Source organism: Ursus americanus, chromosome 19, assembly GCF_024610735.1.
Source record: "Ursus americanus isolate L20-20 chromosome 19, mUrsAme1.1.p, whole genome shotgun sequence".
Classification (NCBI taxonomy): Eukaryota; Metazoa; Chordata; class Mammalia; order Carnivora; family Ursidae; genus Ursus; species Ursus americanus.
Genome location: NC_142145.1, coordinates 7,441,193 through 7,461,798, shown reverse-complemented (window position 1 = coordinate 7,461,798; position 20,606 = coordinate 7,441,193). Strand labels below are relative to the sequence as shown.

Sequence of the window (20,606 nt, the reverse complement as noted above, 5' to 3'; positions counted from 1 at the left end):
TAAAAATCATGAGTCTTTTAAAAAAATTATGATGTATATATTATATTCTCCATATCTTGCAAAGGGGATCATATAAATTTCTGATATAAATTTTAAAAGGAAAATAAATGAAAATTGTCATTATTGGTGATTTTATTTGAGTATTCTAGACTCTAGAGAAATTTAGGTTATCAAGCAACAGAATCACAAAGAAGCCATTGAACTACTTTTATAGGGTAAAAGGAGGATGTGATACAGAGGAAAGAAATTTTTCTTTTCTAAAGCTTTTTGTTTCTGGTCTTGAGGAATGGTAAGTGAAAAAGAAGGAGAGAATGAGACAGCCAGTGGTTTTTTTTTTTTTTTTTTTGTCTCTCCACCTCTTCCTTGGGTAGAGAGGTACCCCTCTCCCAGGAATAGTTGATGCTTTAGAACAACAATGTTCAAATTGGTTAAGTATATGAAATGTTCAAATTGGTTAAGTATATGAAAGTCTAGAGTTTAAGTACATGAAAACTATCCTAAACTATGCAAGCATAGGTAGTATAAAGGAATCATTTCCCAGAGCCATGTGCTCTTTTCTAAAAATGATGTGCCTGAGAACGTACTTGTGGTGGAGATGTCATTCTGGTAAACTGCCCCTTCACAATTGACCTTCTCTGTTATTCCATTGCTATAATATACCTTACAGGCCACTCCCCACACCATTCTCACTCAAATCTTGACATCATTTTAGAGATGGGGGAGGAAAATTTCCAACCCAGCATATTATACAAAGCCTAAACATTAAGCAAATGTGAGGGCTGAATAAAAAAAGATTTTAAGACATGCAAACTAAAAAAATCAAAATTAAAATTAAAAAAAAAATGGACCTTTTCTCAGAGAGTTACTGGAGCATGTGCTCCAGCAAAAAGAGGGAGTAGATCAAGAGACAGGTGATCCTCAACATAGGAGACATGAAAAGGCAATCCTGGAAGTGATACTAAAAGAATATTTCCAGTTTGGGGGCGCCTGGGTGGCACAGCGGTTGGGCGTCTGCCTTTGGCTCAGGGCGTGATCCCGGTGTTGCGGGATCGAGCCCCACATCAGGCTCCTCCGCTGTGAGCCTGCTTCTTCCTCTCCCGCTCCCCCTGCTTGTGTTCCCTCTCTCGCTGGCTGTCTCTATCTCTGTCAAATAAATGAGTAAAATCTTTAAAAAAAAAAAAAAGGAATATTTCCAGTTTGATAGCTATAACAGATTGGACAGCAATCAATCCAAGTTCCAATGAAAGGGAATAAGGCCAAGGAGGCATGTTTTCAAGCAAGGAGAACAACTGATTGATTTCTTGCAGCATTCAAATGTATTGAGAAATGATTTCCAATTCTGATGAAAACTTCCAGGATGATCAATATATAGAAAATTAAGTGACTGAAAGAAAGGTGACAAATAGTGATAGAAATTATACAGGAAACAAATAATCATAGCATAACATATGTTTTTAGTTATAAAAATATTTACTTTGCTTAGGGGTGCCTGGGCGGCTCAGTCAGTTAAGCATTTGCCTTCGGCTCAGGTCATGATCTTGGGGTCCTAGGATTGAGCCCCATGGTGGGCTCCATGCTCAGGGGGGAGTCTGCTTCTCCTCCCTCTGTCTCTCCCCAGGCTCGTACTCTCTCTCTCTCAAATAAATAAATAAAATCTATAAAAACTGTATTTACTTGCTTATAATAATGTAAACCAATAATGATTTAACCAAAAATTGTGGTATAACTCTTTTTGGATGAATGGGGGAAAGAGGAATATATATGTGTGTGAATGTGTGGGCACATAAAAGAGTTTAATCATTATCTTAATGTTAAGGCTTAAATTAAACAAGAAAATCCAGAAATTATGTGATACACTGGTAATATAACAAAAAAAGACTTTGGGATTGGGATGGGGAGTAGTTAGAGTGGAATGGCAGAACTCCCAAAGATGTTCCTGTCCTAATCCCCCCAAAACAGGACTATGTTAAGTAGCATGGCAGAAGGGACTTTGCAGATATGATTTAATTACGGATTTTGGGATTGAGAGATTACCCTGGATTATTGAAGTGAATCCAATCACAGGAACCTTTGAGGTCAGAGAGAGGAAAGAGAGATGTGGACACAAGAGTGGTCATGGCTCTAGAAACGTGGGTGGCCTCTACAAGTCAGGAACAACCTTCATCAAAGAAACAGGACCTCAGTTCTACAACCTCAAGGACTCAATGTTGCCAAGAACCTGAAGGAACAAGGAAACATGATTCTCCCCTAGAGCCTTCAGAAAGGAGGTGTCCTGTGGACATTAAGATTTTAGCTTCTTGAGGCCTGTGTCAGACTCTGACCTACAGAGCTGTAATATAATAACTATGTGTTGTTTGAAGCCACTGAGTTCATGGTATGTGTTATAGCAGCAGTATAGAAAACTAATACAGTGAGGAAGAGATATTTTATTTAAGCTTTGTAAAACATTTTACTTTTTACGTGAATAAATCTGTTTTAAATAACACTTTTAAAGCTTTAGTAAAATAAGAGTTGATATTTTCATAATGTAATTAAAAACATAGAACTAAGCCAGCAGTCGGCCTCGTTCTGCCTCCCTTTCTATTAGTCTTGTTATATATGAATTCTGGTGGCTTATGTAGTTCCTGAAATTGGTGAAGGGCCCTGATTTTCAGTCCATTTTGGATGTTCCCAGCAGTCTAAGCCCATGTCTATATAGTTGTGCTGGTTCAAAGTAGTGGCTGTTAAATTTTTGGCACTAGTCAGAGGTGGGGGTTATGTGCCCTTTGCTTTTATCTGGACTGGCCTGTGATGGTTTTTACCAGTCACAAGTAGAAGTGACACAAGGTGACATGTGGGCCTAGATTATAAAAGGCCATGCTGCTTTTGCCTCATTCACTCCTGGAGTCCTGAACCACCAGGTACGATGTCTGGTTACACTGACGTCACATGCTGGGGGGTCACGCATGGTGCTCCACTTACGACACCCAGCTCTATTAGTTCTTCAGCCATCCTCGTCTAGGCACGCGTGTGTGAGTCTTCATGCACATGAGGCCATCCTGGGACCCTCCAGGCCAGCCCATCTGCCAACTGAACACCAGAGTCATTTTTGTCCAAACCACGTGGAACAGAAGAATCACCCAGCTGATCCCTACTCACATTCCAGACCCACAAAACTGTGAGATATAATACAATGATTTTTGTCTTAAGTCAACAACAATTTAAAGTTTGGAGATAGTTTGTTATGTAATAATAGATGACTATAAAATATTTTATTAGAAGGCAGCTTCTAATGGTAGCTTCCACACCCTCAACATTAAATTTGGTCTTGCAGATACTGGCCCAAACTCCAAAACGCGTGGTGCTTGGTTCCTTACTGAAGGCCAAGGAGCCAGCCCACAACCAAGTCTTACAGAAGCCCGCAGGCCTTAATCTATGGAATCCAACAGTCTCTCCAAGAAGGGTCACCTTCTTCTATTACTCTCCAAGCAAAACTCATTTCCCTGAACGCATCTCACAAAACAAAGTTAGCCTTTTTCTAGGACACCCAGAACTCAAGGACTTTAAGACTAACTATCTTGCTTCTTAAGAAAGAAAAGGGGGAAATTTCTCATGTTTCCATGGCAGGAAAAACACCAACAATAATCAACCGGCTCCCCACCTTCATAAAACAAGATGTCTAGGGTTAGAATTAAGGTTAGGTGGTGGGGAGAGGATGTTCAAATTTTACCAAGTAATATACAATTCTTGGTTACTTAATGCAGTGTAGCCAGAGAATGTGTTTTACATCACATGTGTAATTTTTAGAATCTATTGAGATGTTCTTAATGTCTTAAGTTATGATCAATTCTTTAACTCTTCCAAATGTTTATATTAAATAAATACATATTGAATATATTTTTTAAAAAATCTGTTAATTATATTATTGAATTCTTCCAATAATAATAAATAATTACATAGTATTTACTTTGGGTGAGGCATTGCCCTAGAAACTTCAGATAAATTAACTCTTCATCCATTTACTCTTTTTTTTCTAAGATTTTTATTCATTTACTTGAGAGAGAGAGTGAGAACAAACAGGGGAGCTGCAAGCAGAGGCAGAGGGAGAAGCAGACTCCCCACAGAGCAGGGAACCCGATATGGGACTCGATCCCACAATCCCACATGACTGAGCCGAAGGCAGACACTTAACGGATTGAGCTGCCCGGTTGCCCTTTCTTTTCTTTCTTTCTTTCTTTCTTTCTTTCTTTCTTTCTTTCTTTCTTTCTTTCTTTCTTTCTTTCTTTCTTTCTTTCTTTCTTCCTTCCTTCCTTCCTTCCTTCCTTCCTTCCTTCCTTCCTTCCTTCCTTCCTTCTCTTTCTTTCTTTCTTTCTTTCTTTCTTTCTTTCTTTCTTTCTTTAATCTGTGATTTTCTGTCATTTGAAAATGATATATGAAAAGTAGTGTTTTGGGCATTTATCCTGCTTGGTGTTCTCTGAGCTTCCTCACTTAAATGAAGTAAGAACATTTTGAGTTGGTGCCATTATTGCTCCCATAGTGAACTTGATCAGCAAGGCCAAGACAGTGAGAGGTTAACTCACATAGCTAGCATGAGGCCGGGCAAGAATTTGCTCTCAAGCAGTATTATTTATATTCTAGAGGACTATAGTTCATGTAGACTATTTCGAGTCACCTCACATTATTTTGAAAAAGTCATAGCATGCCTTATTAGCAAATGAAAATAAAATGCTGACTTAACCCCAGTTAACTCTTGAATAATAAATGTATTTCTAAAATATTTCTTCTCTCTCTGCTCCTTCCAGTTACTCCATTTTTCCTTAATTTGTAGACACTATTTGAAAGTCACTCTGACTTTTAATGTTCTCATATATTCTTTTATATTGGTGCCATCTTTATATTTTTTTCTCAGGTCCTTTTTATTCTAAATGCTTGAGAGTAAAAAAACACGAGGGTACTTTAATTACAATGATTTGAATGAGCTGGTTTGATATGCCTTTTTAATCTGTGTTCTCTCTGAATCCTGGCCTAGCTTCTGGGAGGTGCAAGGAACCGAGTGACTCACCACAGCGTCTGCTGCGTCATCAGGAAAGAGGGTGCCCGAGGACAGAGGCTAGACTGGGATTTCAAGTTTCTGAATTCTGACCTCGGCCGGCTCACTGGCTGTCTCTACATGGGGCTACATTTTGACTGTGGTATATAGGTAATCACTTAATTTCATGTTCTTTGTATCTTTTCCTTTCAAAAATGACAATAATTATCCTTCATCCCACCATGTCCCCACCAGGAAATGGCAAAGCTTCATTATTATTAAAAACAAAATGAAATTGTCAATCTGTCCAGAGGTGTTTGCCATATAAATACAGAAAACAATTCTCATGATTTCCTTGGCCTTTGTGGCTATGCCCGTAGGGTAAGTAAGCACTTTCTCAATGAAGGGAGAGTTTTGAAATTCCTTCCAAAGAAGTCTGACATTCATTCTAAATTGACCTGGAGGCTGAGGAGCTCTGGAGTTGTTCCAGCTTGTTTGAACTCTGCCAGGTAAATATTTCCATGAACTAGCAAGCTGTGGTAGACTAGTTATTCATTGACTTGGCTGTTACTGTTGCATTGTTCTTGAATTACTTTTGTGCCATATTTTTAGAACCCCTATAATTTTATAGGTCCTGATGCTTAATCTGAGTCAGTATGTGTTCTTTTAGATGTAGAGTACTAGAGCGGAGTGGAACAATCTACCTTTTAAGAAAAGACATTTATTGTAAATTTAATAAGACATTTAGAGGCAGGTGTTTCGAGACTGGCTAGGGACAATACCATGTGGGTCCCATGCTTTCTTTCCTTTCGCTCCAACCTCTAGCATGTTTAGTTTTTATCCTTAGGTTTGATGCTTCCTCATCACCAAAATGTTGCCATACCCACAAAGAGCAAGTCTTCACAAGGCATTATATGAGTGCAGAAATAGGGAGTCTATCAAGATGGCAAGAGAAAGCTCTTCTCATAAACCTGTCTCCTTTTATACAGGAACAAAAATCTGTCCCCAGAGTCTGTCTACTTCACATCTGTTTGGGGAGAAGGGGGCCTCCTGACCTCTCTGAGCAGCAAGGGGGTGCTGGAAAAGGGAATGTTTTGCTTTGTCACCACTAACAAGTTCTTTTTCTTTCTTTCCCTTCTATTCTGTTCACAGAAGTCATTGCCTGCCAACAGCCTACCACAGTCTTGGGAATGAACTCTGACAAACTTACCATCAGGACCGCCGATGCATCCCATCGAGGATGGAAGAACGGGGCTCCAAACTTTGTTACACTCTTCTTGAAAGGTAATCAGCTTCTGTGCATGAATGGATGGGGCAGGTCTATTTGCATTGCTTTGAGGTTTACCCAGTAAAGCGCCACAAAGTGTGCAAGCTGAGCAATTGAAGGGAAAGATTGAGTCTTGATCTGTTTCTTACAACGGCCTCGTGAAGGTGGTGGGCAGTCATTAATACTGCTGATTTTATAAATACAGGATGAACAATGAAAGGGGTAGCAGTTCTAATTCTAAGAACTGGGTGCGAACAATTTTATTTCTAGGCTCTGAATGACCAAAGGTGCCTGGGCTGTTAAGTTTTCTGTTCACAGCACGATTGGTATAGGTCCATTGATAAACTCCATAGTTGGAGTTTTTTTTTTTCATTTTCTTGCATTTATATTAAATTTGTATTTTTTGGCTCTAAAGGGTTGGAGAATGGCATGGGATGACCTTGTGGTAAGGCAATATATAACACAATCAACTCTGTACTATTTCTAGAATAGTTTCCCATAGGCAGGACTATAGAAAACATCTCCTGGTATCATTATCATGGACATGTCTCTTTGTTTTTATTGTATTCAATAATATATGCAATTCAGCAGTTTACCTTGGAAGAGAAGTGCGATGAAGTTTGACTGTCTTTATAGTCAAACTTTATCACCAAGATGACAGGACCCCAAAACCTCTGAGTGTGGTCAGGTTGTTGTGATGATGTGTGTAATGCACATCATTCTGAGCATGTTCTCCTTGATCTGAAAATAGAGGGAACAGAACTTGATATTGATAAAACCCAAAGAACTTTGGAAAACTTTGGTGTTTCTTGATTGATACTCTCTACTTGGGATGGATTTAGCAGAGAAACCCTGATACTGTTGGAAGAAATAAAGGGTTTACTTTTTCTTGCAAAGAGTGTGAAGGTGGTCATTTCGGGGTCCAGGGTGCTGCTCCCGGGTCAGGCTCATGTTGCCTTTCTGCTCTGCTGTTCTTTAAGCAGAACTGCCGAGCATCTAAGAATGAGGTCAGCACTCCAGGAACACAAAGAAAGACAAGGAAGGAAGGATAAATAGCTATATCAGGACTTGGGACATTCCCAGAAATCCCAGGAAACGTGCATCTTGTTGCCGTGAACCGTGTCCCACAGCCACTGTTAGCTGCAAGGGAGTCTGGTGACTATAGTTTCTTAGCCGAACACATTGATCTTGCTGGAAAAGTGGAGATTCTCTTAAGGAGGGAGAAATAAGGAAGTGATATTGTCTAAGCAACTAGCAACCTGTGCCACACCCATCATCATCAGCAAACCATGGCATCAGTGATTCCACCTGTTAGACATTGCTTTCAATGTCTGTTGCCATTGGAAATGTAGGTGAAAGTGATCAGATGTCAAAGAAGAGTTTGCCATTTTCTTTTCTTTTCCAAGTAAGCAATAGTAGCCTTCTCATTTGTGTTTACTCTGTTTTCTAATTTTTATGCATAATGTTACATATATTTCTGTTTTTTGGTGAGGAAGTGAAGGTTCATTTGGATGATGAAATGAATTCTGCAAAAGCCAAATTCATTTGATTGTTAGAGGGTCTAGGATTCATCTCAGGACTGCTGTGTTCCCTGCATGGTCCCAGCATCCTGGCTTCCCCTTTGGAACCAGCCCCTCCAGGCTGAGTAGACCTGCAGGTGTTTTGAGCCCAGGTTGAGGAGTAGCTTCTGAGTCATCAGGTGGCCCATTTTCTTCTGTGCCCAACCCAACTGTCTATCTGGGTCTGTAGGAACACTCTCAATGGTGTCAGAGACAGCAGGTCAGCAGTGTACTTAAACAGAGCCAGAGAAATGTTGTCACACAGCCTGACCACATCACAAATCCCAGGCTTTTATTCTAAGAGCCCAAAGTGTAACATGCATTCCAAGCTGATGGACCCAGTATGGAATCTGCCTCCTGCAACCATAATACAAATTGAAATATTTTTTTCTCTTAACCTTTTCCCTCCCTGTTCTTTCCTTCCGCCCTCCACACTTTAAGTTTTGTCTTAGAGATCTTATTTGAATTTTCAAGTTAGCAAGACTTAAAGAAGTCACCTTTCCTAACTTCCCACCTGGAGGAGCCCTAGAGGAACTTATCTGGGTTCTGCATGTAGACATCCAAAGATGAGGCACTCAGGATTCCACACAACAGCCAGTTCTGAATAACGTGTCAGAAAACAGGTTGGCTTATATTAGGCTGACCTCTCCTATTAGATTTTATAATCTCATACCAACAGTGAAACTCCAACATCGCCTTTGACAGATGACAGAAAGGGCTATTGCATTACATTGCTAGGGCTTCCCTTCTGTAGAAGCTTTGTTGATTCAGAAGTGACTGATAGTTCATGAATCTCTGTGAGGAAATTGGAGGGACAGGATAGATGAAGAGCAGCAGCAATTCTGGGCAAAAGTGGAGAAATGTGATTACTGCAAAGGAGAAAGAAACAGAACAGTGTTATTTGCCATTTTGACTGTCACCTTTACAAGCAAAATGTTGAGGGACTTCTGCATGGCTCAGTCAGTTAAGTATCCAACTCTTGGTTTTGGCTCAGGTCATGATCTTGGGGTCCTGAAATTAAGCCATGCATCAGGCTCAAGACTCAGCATGGAGTCTGCTTGTCCCTCTCCCTCTGTTCCTCCTCTCTCTCTAATAAATAAATAAAATCTTTAAAAAAAAAAGTATAATGTTGAGGTTATGTCCTTGCAAGGATCCTGGATCTTCTCCATTTTCCACAAGACTATAGAACAGGTTTTTCTTCTTCCTTCATGTCTCTCTTTCTCTCTGTCTCTCTCTCTCCTCCTTTTCTTTCCTTCTTTCTAAGGCTTCTAACTATAAGTGTTTCAAGGAGAGGTTAATCCATCTGATTTGGCATGATGAGAGAAGGCATCATGCATGAGGTGAGGCTTGAATTAATCTTGCAGGATGAGTATTTCAGTGTTTGGTCAGATGGGAGGGGACAGATTGAATAAAGGCAGATGGGCCAATGCAACAATTTTTATTGAGTCTGCTGGAGTGACTCAGTCATGATTATTCAGGTTACTATTTCATAAATACGCAGCCCACAGGCAACCATTACTGTTCACACTTCCTTGTCCTTTATTATGGGGAGGGCAAAGCATTTACTAACACACTGATACAGAGTTAAAGTTGAATACTCAGTGATTCTCAGCATTTTCCCCCTGGAGACAGACATTACAGAGGACCTTCCCAAGCAAGATGCTCTGAAGGAGGTACCTTGCCCATTCTGGTCAAGCTACTGGTAACTTTATCCTCTTCTCTCTTAAAAACAATACAAAGTAGAGGGGAATTATGAGGAAAAACAAATATAGGTATGATATTTGTTATTTAAGAATTGTCACAACTGATTTTAACTAACCATGTAGATGATGGTAATTGAGGATTATCAGAAAGTTGAAGGCCACAGTAGAGTTCATCCAAGTCTGTCTGTCCAGAGTGTACTTCAGTAAGGGAGTTAGCTACTATTGGATTCCTTCCACTAGAGACTCACAAGGATTTAAAAGGACAATGGGTTTTACAGAGAAAAAAGAGGAAGTCTCAAGACAGTCTTTGATTGGTCAATGTCCTATCTGGGAGGGACTTTGACTTAGGGTGGGTTTTTTGGAAGTGATATGGAGGTGGAGGGGGGGGAATGGGTAGTGGGCAGGGAGCTTCTTGATTGGCTTTCAGATTCATTTGGCCGTCTTTGATTTGTTCACAGCCCCCAGGTACATAATTGGGTCCTTTCCAGGGTGGGTGGGCTCATAGGGGTTTTCCTGTTTCGAATGAAAAAGTATCTGGTTCTCTACTTTGGGTTCCAAGTCTAGTAGAAGCCGTTCTGCAGAATTGTTGCATTAAACTGTAAGGTCCTTTTTCAGCATATACCAGTGCCCAGTATATATAAGGAGTCAATAATGCATAACAAATATTTTTAAAACTTTAAAATATAAAAGTTAAAAGGATTGTACAGTGAACATCCAGATTCACTACCTAGGTTCTATTGTTAAACTATTACTATATTTGCTTTATCAAATATCTATCCATGTATTCACCCGACAAGAGGAATTTTCATATGACACATTTAATTAAGCTAATAAGAAAACAGTCTGTAGTCTTACTGCTTTCTTGAGGAGAGATCTAGTCCAAGAGAATAATGAGTGATAGTTCCAGAAATATCTTAATTGCCCTCATATACCACTATTGTTCGCCAAATATGGGTGGGACTCAGGTCCTGTATGAGGCTGTTCATGTTCAAGGACTTTAGTCAGTTAAGGTGTGGCTAGGCTAAAGGTTCATTCCTGGATGGTATTATTGAGCCAGGATTTGCCTTCACCCTTAAAAAAATATGTTAAACTGGTAGAGAGAAATGCCAGTTTAAAAAAAAAAACAAACTGTATTAGGGATTTTAAGCTTCATGGAGCTATTACAGTCAGTGTTTGTCATAAGATTTTTAAAAGATTCACAGAAGTCAGCTTAATTCAAAATAAAAGTTAATTCTGTAGGGTAAATGAGACAGGTAAAAGTTGAGTGTGCCTGCTACATCAAAGTCTATTAGGAGGGTGCTCATCAAAGTCTCTTTGTTTTTTCTCTGTTCTTTTCTTTTTCTCCCGCCTGAGAGTTAATCTACTTACGCGTTGCGACTCTTGCGTGCTGGATACCTGCGTACTATGGAAAGTGCAGCATCTGGCGTCTGACCGCAGGGTTGGTGGGTGTGAGCTGTGGACCCCGCTGGGAGCCAGTACATGGCCTTTCGGTAGAGACACAGATGCCTTGACTTTGGGTCTGGCCTCTGTCCTTCAGACTTGGGGCCTCGGTTTCAGAATCATAAAATGAATTTACTCCACAGTGGTATTTACTTTATAAGGTTGTGATAAAGATTGAATGAGATACTGCATGTAAAATGCCTGACTCATAGTGACGATGAGTAAACACTAGTTGTCATCTGTCAGAATGCGGCAGAAGTGATGTACTTAGGAGGAAAGTTAAAATATTCATGTACTGGTATCACAGCACCCTTGTTTGGAGCCGGAAGTGACCTCAAAAATCCTCTACCCCAACTCCCCATTTTATAAGTAAGAGACCTGAAATCCAGAGACGTTCAATAATTTCCCGCAGATAAGAGTTGAAGTTATCCTGGTATTCCAGGATGAAAACCAGGTTTTTCAATTTCCTTAGTAAGGCTCTTCCCACCGTCCCAGGCAATCCTGGTTGGAGGGTACTGCGGGGGGCCCCTGCAGCGACAAGGCAACGTCCTTGCGTCCTTGGAGACACACCTGAGTCCACCTCTTAATATGTGGCCTGGGTGAAGTAGACCTTGTTTTTCTCTCTGTAAGTGGCTTTTGTCCTCCTGCCAGATGGGGCTGCTCTGAGGTTAAATGAGATGATAGGAATGAAACACGTCGTGGGACGCTTTGACATATAAAAAATTCCCCATGATGGTAGCTGGAGGAACGGGAAATGGTGGTGGGGGAAGAAAAGGAGGAGGGGCTGTGAAGGAAGACACAGTCCCTGATTCTCATAATAGATCATGAAAAACTTACATCCCGAAAAGTCTGTGACACCACTTTCAGATGGAGGTGGAAGACAGGAAGGAGCAGAATATAAGCACAGAAGGTGGAAAGAAGAGTAGAGAGAAAAGATGCTGAATGGAAACGCATGGCCAGCACCAAGCACTCCTATCACCTCCAGGGTTTTTGACTTTGGTTAAGGATCCAAGATCCCAGACAGTGTGCAGCTTGATTCTCCCATGGGATCTGCACAAGCGACCCTCCACTTCGTCCCTATGCCTGTCGTGTTTTCTTGACTCCTCCCTGAGTTTAATTTTGGGGTTACTTAGATGCAAAATCCTCCTCCCAGAAGGACCACTATTACAAAGGATTTTCGAGCCAGAACGTACCTCAGAGGTCCTCGGTTTCCATGTTCTCAGTGTACAGCTGATGAAAGGTCCTGTAAGAACAAATGATACCATGCCTCAGGGGAGTCCCCGGTTAAATAGGCTTTGGTCAGGCGAGACGAGGACCTAATCACCATGTGTGTCGATGATTCTGTGGGAGAACGCGTTCACGGTTCTAAGTAACAAGAGTGCAAGAAAGTATTTGGCAAACAGTTTAGTATTATGAGTTGGATTTGCCTATAATGTGATGCCTTTCTACTATCCTTTACATTGTTTTCCCACCAGAATACAGCATTATCCACTTGTGATAGGCCTCAGAGAAATCATTCATTATTCAAGTAGATTCTAAGTTTCTCAGGGCAGGGAATGTGTTTTCTCATTGCTTTGCTACATTAGCTGTGTAAACTGTAGGCCCCGCGTAAGCTGCTTGTTCATAGAGAATGAAATAACCTAATTTTTTTTTTTTTTAATTCAAGTGAGACTATGACAATAGACAGGCAAAGCAGACAGACCGCTAAAGTCCTCAGAACAGTGAAGTGTCATGGTCAGGAGCACAAGGCAGTGGGAGAAGTGTCTGTGGTGATGGAAAGGTTCTGTCTGCACTGTCCAGTGGAAGCCATGGGCCACGTGTGGCTATTGATAGCACTTAAATTGTGGCTAGTACAGTTGAAGAACTGAATTTGTAATTTTATTTGATTTTAAGTCAGTTCATTTAAGTTTTAAATATGGCTACAGATGATTGGTGGCTACCATCGTGGGCCATGCAGGAGGGTACATGGAGGGTAAGAGGGCAATGGTGGACACTGAGACATGTGGCCAGGGTTTGCATCCCAAACTTGCCCTTCTCAGTCTCTCGATTACTCAGTTCCATGGGGTCCCCATCTGGAAGGGCTGCCGTAAAGACCGTGAGTCAATATATGGGGTCAATATGTGGAATGTCTACTGAGTCAATCTATGGAATGCGTCGAGACATGACAATGAATCATTCCAGTGGCTGGAAAAAAACTGTATGTGGGCTCTTATCGTTATTACTTTTATAAGGAGTCTGTGAGATCTGTTTTAACTAACTAGATCATTAAATAATTGCTTGGCTTGATTTTTGTCCTCTTTGGACTTTCCGGGTCTCTATCATTCTACTAGTTAGTCAGTGGCTCCAAGAATTAATGTTCTTCTGAACTGGCAGCTTTAGCCTCTATAGGCAATCGGTAAGTGTCTAGCTGTGCATTTCTCTCTGAGATATGTGGCCCTTCTGTCCTTAGTTTCTGCATCTGATCGATGAAGGAAGTTCTGCCTCCTTTCTCAGATGTACACATCTTAGAGCCTTGTGGCTCATTTAAATAAATGATTGCATTTCAAGTGCTTGGAACACATTTCCTCTGAACTCTCATAATCATAACATAGAAACAGTATTTATTGGGTGGTGTTTCTAGGCACCGGACCAAGTGGTTTATAGGCATTATTTTAGTTGACGTTCAGTGCAACCCATTATGAGGGAGGGTATTGTCAGTGCTCTTTGAAGGGGACAGGATGGAGGGTTCAGGCTCCGGGTCACTTAGCCAGTGAGCCGCAGAGAAAGGCTTTGTTCTCTTGGACTTGGGAGCTTGTGCTCTGAAGGTCGTGGAATAGCATGACAACAAACTCATTAACTCTTAGTGTGTTTGTCCATATGCTGGAAAAAACTCAATAATTGAAAAATCAGTTTTACACTTGGAAAAATCTTGGAAACAGGAAGCACAATGGCTGTCGTAAAATGAAGAGAGACGATTTTGGTCATGTATGTCCCTTTTGATGGGGAGACTTCAGTCATTTGGAAATTGCTCTGGACAGTTTTTCCTGAAAAAGTCTCTCGCTCTAGGGTTTCTTATGTTCTTGCCAACACAAAGAATCTCTCCTATGAAAATGTACTCCTCGTTACCCTGGTTAACAAGTAAAGAATTATCTCGCTACTTGACAGCATCCGGTCGTTTTTTAAGCTACAAATCTCTAAACTTAAAAAGGAGGAGAGTATCTGTACATGAATTCCTTGAGGTGAACTGGTACATTTTTTTGGTTGTCTCTTGCCTAGAAAACTGTTTCCAAGAGATCTGGGGCTTCCCACACACCCCGGGCCATCTACCTTCCTACACTGCTGTTGGGTCATCCTCCTATCTTAGTTTTCCGGTTTCATCAGTGGTTGCGTTCCAAGCACAGTGCACACGCTCCCTCTCCAACAACCGTTTCTTCACTCTTTCTGACGGAAGAGCCACACTGGTGAGATTGATTGGCTTCCAACAAGGGCTTGCCATTGTTTTTTAAAATATACATATCATTGTCAAGCCCTGCTTTTGCACCTAAACGCTCCTGCTACAGAGTCTGAAGTCTCTTACTTGGGATCTTTCAGAAAAGCACACTTGCACTCTGTCCCATAAATTTAAGGAACAACACAGCAACAGGAGGAATTTTCAACCCACCCCCCAACCACCAGATAATCAGCACTCGGAGCTTAGAAGCCCTCCTAATTGGAATCAATACCCCTTTGTTCTTGTGTCTCTCTCCCTTTCTCTTCTGGTGGGGTTTTGAATGAGTGGCTCTCTTTTTCACACCACGAAAACTACCCCAGCTTTGCTTCTTAGCTCTGGGCTGATCTGCTTTATTCTTTGACACCATCTTGCTGGATTCAGCAACTCATTTTGTTTTGGTGCAAGACCTAAATCAGCCCAACAAAGACCAAGAGTTATCACTTCCTGGACTTTGAGTAAGTTACCAGAGACTTAAATAAGGAAGCTTGTAGCTCTCGAAACTACTGGATGCCATCTTAGGAACAAGAAGGAATCCAGTTAAGGGTTAAAGTTGGCTAAAAAGAGCAGAATTGAGGGGCACCTGGGTGGCTCAGTCGTTAAGTGTCTGCCTTCAGCTCAGGTCATGATCCCAGGGTGCTGGGATCGAGCCCCGCATCGGGCTCCCTGCTCAGCGGGAAGCCTGCTTCTCCCTCTCCCACTCCCCCAGCTGGTGTTCCCTCTCTTGCTGTGTCTCTCTCTGTCACATAATTAAATTAAGCCCCCCCCCCCAAAAAAAAAACGAAGGGCAGAATTGAGATAAGGAAAGAAATTGGGTCCTTGATGACCCAGCCTTCTCTGAAGTCTAAGTCTGGACTTTCTCAGTCAAATGGACCCATAATTAGTCTATTATTTAGGTGAGTTTGAGTTGCATTTTCCTTAACCAATAATGGGAAGCCTCTTACCTGATGCAGAGCGTATAATCTACAGTCTAGGGAGCGTAATAGCTCCTGGGCTTTACAAAGATGAATAAGACATATTTGCCCTCAAAATATAGGAGTTTATAACTTAAGAATCCTCTTTTCCTCATTTAATGTGTTTCTTCTTGCAAGGCAATGGGCAGGATTATTATTCTTATTATTTTTAGTGAAATATTTTATTTATTTATTTGACAGAGAGAGAGAAGGAGCAGGGAGAGCAGCAGGCAGAGGGAGAGGGAGAAACAGGCTCCCTGTTGAGCAAGGAGCTGGACGCAGGGCTCGATCCCAGGACTGTGGGATCATGGCCTGAGCTGAAGGCAGACGCTTAACCGACTAAACCACCCAGGCGCCCCTGGGCAGGATTATTTATGATGTCATTAAAAATTTTTAATATGTATTTTGAATTGAGATATAGTTCATATACCATAATACTCACCCTTTTAAGTTGAGCAATTCAGTGGTTTTAACATATTCACGAAGTTGTGCAAACAGCACTATCTAACTTCAGAACATTTTCATCCCTTCTCCACCGCCCCCCCCCCCAAAAAAAAACCCTATACCCGTTAACAGTCACTCTCCATTCCACCTTCCCTGCCAACCCCTGGCAACTGGTAATCAACTTTCTCTCTCTAGGGATTTGCCTGTTCTGGACACTCCATATAAGTGGAATCATACAATATGTTGCTGTTTGTGACTTGCTACTTTTACTTAGCATAATATTTTCAAGGTTCATCAGTGTATTGCATCTATCAGTCCTTCATTCCTTTTTATGGCTGAATAATATTCTATTGCCTGGAGATACAATACTTTGTCCACTGATACATCAGCTGATGGGCATTTGAGTTATTTTCCACTTTTTGTCTATTATGAGTAATGCTGCTATGAACACTCATGTACAAATTTTTGTGTGGATATATGTTTTCATCTCTCTTAGGTTTATGGCTATGAGTTGAACTGTTAGGTCATATGGTAACTTTGTGCTTAACTTTTGAGTAACTACTGGACTGTTTTCCCTGGTGGTTACACTGAACAAGAAAATAAGACTTCTGTTCTCATGGAGTTTAAAGGTTCTAATGTTATAATAGATTGCAACTTTGAAAAAAAAACAGACCAGAGAGAAATCTTACAGCATCTTATAAATGGTAGTCTTTAATACAATAAAAACTTCCTCTGAAATCTTTACTATAAAACGGAAATTTGGTCCCTTAGCTGCCTCTTCTTAAATAGTGATGTGTAGTGTGTTTTTCTCCATCATGACACCAAAAGCCTTTAAAATGGGTGTTTCTAGTCCATCACAACTAGAAGTTGGACATTTATAAATCCTGCTAAGCATCTGATTGAGGATTTATTATTACAGTGAGACACCAAGGAACTGTTAGGTCAATAAAAAGCTTTAGAATTCTTTAAACATTTTCAGAGAATCAAAAACAAAAAATATTAGCAACATTATTTGGATTATAGGAATGAGAAAATATAATTAGCCATGAGTAGAAATAAAATCCATGAGATGACAATTACTGCTCAAGAAGAATACAAAACAAGAAGTTACAGAAAGCATACTTAGTACAAAGCGCATTTGCTTTTTAAAAATTATTTTATTGTGATCACTAAAGTATGTCAGCTTATCTTTAATGCTGTATAAAAGTAATAATGGCAATGCAGGCATGGAACACACAACAAACAAATCCAGCTGACCTTTATCTCCACTGCCTCGTCTCATGCTAGCTGTGACTTTCCCAAAAGGTATTTGAAATCACCTTACGACAATTAATTTGTGACAATTAGAAAAAGGCTGGAGGACAGTGCCAAGGAGAATTCCGCATATCGTGGTGGTGGAGGGGATCATAGAATTTAAGGATGGAAGAGACACTGAAGTTTTCCAATGTGCCATCCCTCCCTCTAACCCCCCTCCTTTCCCCCAACCCCTGAACCTCCCCCCACCCCCACCCCCACCCCCACCCCCGCCCCCTGCGCCGTCGCTGGAATGACAAACCTGCTGTTGAAAGGTTATCAGTCTCTGGTTAAACATTCCTGCTCGAGAAGCATGAGGGTATTAATTGTAACCGCATCTATAGTAGTAAAACATTGGAGGAAACAAAATATCTCACACAGCAGTAAGTCACTATTATACAAGTAGAAATTACATCTGTGGACATTTGCAGAAGTGTTTTGTTATGATTTTAAATAAAAGCAGCAGAATATAAACTTGCATTTATATTATGCTAGAAACTAACTGTGGACGGGAAGGTGGAAGATATGCAAAATAGAAACAATTGTTATGCTTGGGTTATGAGCGTAATTTTTCTTTCCTTTTAAACATTTATAAATTTTCTATAATTTTGCTTATTCAGTGTTCTTAAATCAAACTAATAAGTGTAAAAGGATGGTTTTACTTTTTTTTCTGCTTAAAAACAGATAAAAGTAAAAAGGGAGCTAACATTTTGTTGTGGAGATAGAAACGTGCAACAGCATTCTCCAGGAGTCAGAGGCAATGATCAAAAAATGTATATATAAAGTTTTAAGTTCATTTGGTGAAGCAAGCAAATATCCCATACCTTCTATCCTTTTTAAAACCATTGTAGCCGTTGGTTGCATTTATGTCTGCAATTTAATATGAGCCAAGGGATCATTAAAAAGGAACGGTTTTAAGAGAAACCACAGCACAGGAGAAAAATGTTAGCCAATTCTTAGGACAAACCTAATTACATTTTCACTTATATCCTAAGGAAAAAAAAATCTCCTGTCTCACACTGCACCATATAGCTTATTGGCAGAAAGAGTTTCCCTTTGGCTTATTGTAATATATCTTTATTACTTGGATTTCTGCAGTTTTGTGTTTGGATGCAGGAACACATGATCTTTCATTGTTGTGCCTTCTATTGTCTGGAGACCCATAAAACCAGAGGGCTGACAGGTTCAGCATTTTGTTCTTATTATTTGCCCAAGCCATTTAATAGTGTGATTGGTGCTGGTGCATTATAGCAGTTCATAAAGGATAATGTCTTTTATCTTAGGATGCAGATTTTCAAGTAGGGAAGAATCTACGGTTTTTGGATAAAAAAAGGTCAATCACAGCAAACTCAATTTGAAATAACCTGAAAAACAGTATTGCTGTCAATGTGGAATGACTCGATAACTTTAATTTCAGCTTCTTTGACAATTTATGAAAATTAACATTAAAGTTTTTTTAACATTAAAGTTTTTAAAACTAGTTGGAAATTAGCCATTAGTGTGGTAAGCAACAATACACATATTCTGTTGGTATTTAGAGAACAAAAGATATATTCTAATTTAGAGGTGAAATATTGTTTTCTTCTGTTAATATATCTGAGGTTCATATGATCTGCTATTTCTTAAAAAGTAAATATAGTCTGTTTAGATGCTGAATCAAATAAAGGGCAAGTCAGGTATTTTTTAGTTTTACTCTAAATGGGTAAACCTCAGGATCTGGGAAGAGAGTTGTATCAGAAAGACTATGTAATTTCTTACTTTTTTCCCAGTGAAATAATTTAGCACAATTTTATTAAACCCCTTTTGACTCTCTGATAATGAGATAAAAGAAAAGAGCTCCTAATCTTTATGGTAAGATAAGGTGAACTTTTAATAGATAATTTTGATTTTGTTGTTGCTGTTAAACTTTGCCTTCATCTTACTGCAAGCTGTCACTCTAGCAGGTATTCCTGGTTTCTTTTTGTTTGGGTTACCTTGGAAGGTGACCAACTTCTTGAAATGCTGGCCCTTCAGGATTTGGCCGAGATCATCAGTGACTGACAGGGTTCCTCCATCTGTTGTTGGCTGGTGGATATGCCTCCCTGACAAGAATCCGAAGTCACAACTGAATCCCCACAGCGTGACTGGGACAGCACTGGGAACGGAAAAGCAAAGAATGAAATGTTTTGAAATAATTTGAGAGTTTGCCAGTATGTGTTTAACGAAAACATTTTAATCAAGACTTTTTAATTAAGAAACAGCAATCAAGGAGCCTTAACAATATGAATCCATTCTTGACAGAGAAAATGAATTAGACATTTAGGAAAATGCAAGGGAAACCACCCAGATATCTAAGCAAAAAGGTGGGTGCGTGTGAAGTTATGCCAAGTGACCCTGTTTTCCTAGATGGTGATTAACTGCCCCGGTGTCCTTCCGACCTGAATCTCTGCCGAGCTTGTGGGCTTTTGTATGGAAGCAGCAGCATTACTAGATCAAGGGACAGAACACCCCCAGCTAAACAGACACGGGCTCTCGTCGTATTCGTGTATTTGCGGGAAATCCATTTTGGCGGCTAAGGTCTGGAACCTGTCATTTGGGTTTCATCGAAAAAAGAAAACTCATTCCATCTTTCTTACCCTCTCTTCTCAAATGCTTTAGTATTTTATCCACGCTCTCCCTGCCTCCTTCTTTTCCTCCCTCACAGCCACACACACACACACACACACACACACACACACACCTACCCCCACCCCCACACACACCCCTACCTCTTTTGATTTGTTTCTTTATTTTGCAATTTTGCCAACTGTAGGCTTTCTGTTTGGGGTGTTTCATGTAATGACACTGTCAAGTGCTGCTGAGACCCCTTTCCTCCAGTAAAGCCTCTCTGTTGCCTCAGGTCTTAACCTGTTCAGTATCGTACAGATGAGGCAGCCGAGAACAAGGTCCTTATATAAGGCAGAAGTTTTAAAAAGTTGCCGCTGCAAATGTCCTCCCTGTCCCATGTTCTCAATGGCTGTTGAGACTGCAGAGGTGCAGGGACGGTGGCTCAGGGCCTGGAAGAGCCATCCCTGGTCTGCAGTCTGCGGTCACTTTTTGCTTGTCTTCTGCTGGAAACCTTCCCCACAGGGATTAAGGTGGCTGTAGTTCTCGCACCCCAGGTGCTAAGTTTGGGGTAGAAATGTATCTATAGATATCAAATAAGTTAGAATTTGGAAAGTGTCATAATGAAAGGCTCCTGAGTGAGCACAGTCTTAAATACAACTGGAGAAAACCAGAGATGCCATTAATGATAAGGAAGCAACAGGCCTGGGCAGCTTGGGGGTGAACGGATTTCTGTGTGCGTGGAAGTGTCCAGGGGCCACTGTAACAAAGCACCACAAACTGCGGGGCTTCAAACAGCTGAAACTTGCTCTCTTACAGCTCTGGAGGCTACAAGTCCGAGATCAAAGTGGTTCGGCAGGAGTGGTTCCCTCTGGAGGCTCTGAGACAGA

General features: G+C 40.6%; 1 protein-coding gene across 5 annotated transcripts in view; it reads left to right on the top strand.

Annotated features, from left to right (window-relative positions):
• The window catches only part of SOCS6 (suppressor of cytokine signaling 6), an 828,170-nt gene that overhangs the window by 47,478 nt on the left and 760,086 nt on the right, over positions 1–20,606 (top strand). For all 5 annotated transcript variants that reach the window (XR_015727576.1, XR_015727573.1, XR_015727574.1 and 2 more), the window contains 2 exons: positions 5,009–5,179; positions 6,161–6,292. The gene's annotated coding sequence lies outside the window, so the exon portion shown is untranslated. The remainder of the gene's footprint in view (positions 1–5,008; positions 5,180–6,160; positions 6,293–20,606) is intronic.